Source organism: Hyaena hyaena, unplaced genomic scaffold, assembly GCF_003009895.1.
Source record: "Hyaena hyaena isolate Hyena2069 unplaced genomic scaffold, ASM300989v1 scaffold_170, whole genome shotgun sequence".
In the NCBI taxonomy this organism is placed as follows: domain Eukaryota; kingdom Metazoa; phylum Chordata; class Mammalia; order Carnivora; family Hyaenidae; genus Hyaena; species Hyaena hyaena.
The window spans coordinates 1,936,059-1,939,777 of NW_024080802.1; the positions used below are offsets into that span (position 1 = coordinate 1,936,059).

The following is a 3,719-nucleotide window of genomic DNA, read 5'->3' on the forward strand; positions in this document are numbered from 1 at the left end:
GCTGAAAGCAGAGAGCCCAATGTGAGGCTTGAAGTCAGAACCATGATATCATGGCCCGAGCCGAAGTCAGACACTTAACCGGCTGAGCCCCCCAGGTGCCCCTAAATATACCATACAGTATTATGAATTGTGGCCATCTCGCTGTACCTCATCTCCCCATGACTGGAAGGTTGTACCCTTTTTGCCAGCTCTTTTTGTTACCTGAAATGTGTAAGCCTAAACTCCCCAGGCTGCTCATCGTTCAGGACCCAGTTCAAAGAGCATTGTCTCTGTGAAGCCCTTCCTGGCTTCTCCAGGTGCCAGGAGCGCTTTACACAACTCTCGATCATGACCCTTAATACACTTTGTCTCATCCTGTTTTCCTTTACCAGCCTCTCTCTCAACTAGCCTTCGAATTTCTTGCCGAATGAGTCTTGGCATCTCCTGAGCCTAGCATGATATCAGCACGATGTAAGATCTCAATAAATATTTGATGATAAATAAATGGAGTGACTGAGTGAACACCTGTTTATTAAATGAAAATCGATCAATTGATACATAAGGTAATGGATGAAGTACTTGTTAACAATGCCATATACTGACAAAAAATAGAAAACAATCAACAGTAGCTGACATTTGTGTGCTGCTTGCTCACAGTCCCAGGCTTCTATGCCCAATCTTTCCCATAGACTATCTTACTTCATCTTTACAACAACCCAAGATGTAAGTTATATTGTAACACCCATTATACAGATAAGAAAATGGAGGCATTATGGTAACAACTTTAAGAACTCTGTCTGATCTGGGATCTGTATATTCTACTCTGGAGTAGCACTCCTCATTCCTTGGGCCCCTCAGTTGCCACAGGGGATGTGGTGGCTCCTGGGGTTTGGGACGAAGGTGTCCATCAGGCTCTGCCTGCCCCCCTCCCCCCCATGACTTACATTAACAAGGAGATTATGTCCCATGCACTTGTACTAGCAAGTCCCACATGAAGTCCTTCCCTGATGGGTAAAGCCTCACTGGTATTGGCCAGAGATCCCTACTTCTCCTATGAGTTCTTTACCTTGTTAGCTTTAAGGTGTAGGATGTGGCAGAAATTGAAGTGAAATGCTACGGCACTTTCTTGTTCAGCTGATATTGACATGTCTACCTTACTGTGAGGACCACACAAAGCACTTTACACACCTTACCCTCTTCTGTCTTCACCCTACCCTATAAAGCAGATATCTTCATCCCTCAACATATATATGAAACTCCCAGAGGTTTGCAAACCTGCCTAATATCCTAGAAGGCAGAAGCAGAACCAGGATTTGAATTCCAGTTTGATGCAATTCAACCAATATCTATGGATCACCTCTTTTGGGATGTGCTCAATCCCTTTCCACACAGCATGTTGCCACCAATACCCTTTGACCATACTCAGCTTCTCTGACTACTGGTTAGAGTCTCCTTTTTTTTTTTTTTTTTTAAGTTTATTTATTTTGAGAGAGAAAGAGAAAGTGAGAGAGGAAGCGAGAAAGAATCCCAAACAGGCTTCTCACTGTGCAGAGCCCAATGTGGGTCTCCATCCTGCGAACCATGAGGTCATGGCCTGAGCTGAAATCAAGAGTCAGATGCTTAACTGGCTGAGCCACCCAGGCATCTTGGTTAGGGTCTCCTTTAAATTTTTTTTAATGTTTTATTTATTTATGAGAGAAAGAGAGAGAGAGAGAGAGAGAGCATGAGCAGGGGAGGGTCAGAGAGAGCGGGTGACACAGAATCTGAAGCAGGCTCCAGGCTCTGAGCTGTCAGCACAGAGCCCCATGCGGGGCTCAAACCCACAAACCATGAGATCATGACCTGAGCTGAAGTTAGGACGCTTAACCGACTGAGCCACCCAGGTGCCCCTAGGGACTCCTTTAACGCAGGATGCAGAGGAAGCTTTTTGGTCTACCCATTTAAAAAGTCACAGTCTTTGCTTCAGCAGCACCTAGACTAAAACTGGAACAATACAGAGAAGATTAGCATGGCCTCTGTGCAAGAAGGACTTGCAAATTCGTGATGCGTTCCACATTTTTCTAAGGAGTGCTCCTGTTGCAATGAGCACCCAGTGTTGTATGGGTGTTGAATCATTATATTGTACACCTGAAACTAATTTACACTGTACGTTAACTATGTGGAATTTAAATACAAACTTTTAAAAGAAGTCACAAAGATCTAATTCACTGGTGTATAAGTAGAGAAAATTAGAGACTGAAGCCATGTATGACGGTGGGTAAGATGAACAGTGTCTCCAGTCAGAAAAGCCAAAATCTGGGGTGCCTGGGTGGCTCAGTTGAGCCTCCAACTCTTGATCTCAGTTCAGGTCTTGATCTCAGGGTTTTGAGTTCAAGCTCCGCCTACTTTAAAAAAAAAAAAAAAACCCTCCTAAATCATTCTCCTGACTTCTGCCATTCTCTTCTGCTCATTGGCAGCTCTCACACTTGTACTTCACACACAGCCACTTTTGTTGACCTGTTCATGGCGGGTGGTGATGACCTGTTATGAACTGATGCAGCCGCAGGAGAGAGGAGGCCCGGAGTCCACGCCCGCGTTGCTTGCTTTGTGAAATTCCAGACTGCTTAATCGGCTCTACTTCATCCCAGGAACTCCAGATTCCACTTTTCTTAATGACTTTCCCCTCCTTAAATGCCTACACAGTTATCTTTGAAGAAGGAGAAAAAGAATAGATGAATCATTTGCAGGAAACAGGGGGTGGGGGGGGGCAGAGACATGTGGTTGGAACGGCAGATGGCTGTGTGTGTGGGCACATTGCTGTCTCTGTTGTTCCCTTCCACCACCCTCTGGAATGAATCCTTGGGAAGCGTACATTCATCGCAGGGTGGGGGCTGTGCCCGCTTTCAGGTGCTAACATGCAAACCCACATCCACATGGATTCTTCTCAGACATCTGAACTCCAGCAGAGCAGAAAACTCAGGCTCTGACCCAGATTGGACAATTTATCCTCTCCTCCACGTTTTGACATTAAACCTTCGAAAGATGAAGTGAGAAACTGCATGCAATTAGTGGCAGCAGAATTTCTCATACTGTCTTCTTTGTCCTGCAGGGTATGAAGTAAGTACATAGATACTCTTTCTATGCCATAGTGTAAGCTCCTAACCTCATAAGGGATTGGCAAATGCCTATCGGGAAGCCGGAGAGAGATTCACGTTCAGATAAGATGTGCATTAAGCAGGAAAACACAAATTGTTCTTGGTGGGGCTTTTGGTGGTGGGGGCGTGAAAGGGTCATAAAGATATTACAAGCTCAGGAACAAGTGCCCATGTGTTGCTCCCCAAAGTTAGCTTCTTGCTGTGTGTATGGAGACAACACCAACTGTGATTGTTTCACTTGGATAACTGAAATATGTTTCTAGAATCCCGAGAATTCAACAGAACACACAGTTTGAAACCCTTTTCTCAGAAGGCTTCATTTAGCCTCTCCTGTTACTTATCTATAAGTTTCCGGATGTCATCGGGATGTATGTGGTAAGGTGGGTCTTTGTTACTTTATTTTTTAAATGTATGAAACTCACTTCATTGACAGACTCTCTTTCACTGATTTTTCCCTACTTCTGTCACTGTCGTCTGCCCTCCCTACCATAGACCCATAGGACAGGATCCTGCTGTGAGCACACAAATGTGCAGAAGGATTAGACCTTGTCACCTTTCTCCTGGATGCATTAGGGGTTTTGGTAAAATACGCATCTAGAAGTTGAA

General features: G+C 44.7%; 1 non-coding gene across 1 annotated transcript; it reads left to right on the forward strand.

Moving 5' to 3' along the window:
• The first annotated feature begins 1,936 nt into the window (after nucleotides 1–1,936).
• LOC120237086 lies at nucleotides 1,937–2,039 on the forward strand. The gene has a single exon (XR_005529851.1). It is a non-coding gene; the product is annotated as a U6 spliceosomal RNA (small nuclear RNA).
• The last annotated feature ends 1,680 nt before the right edge of the window (nucleotides 2,040–3,719 follow it).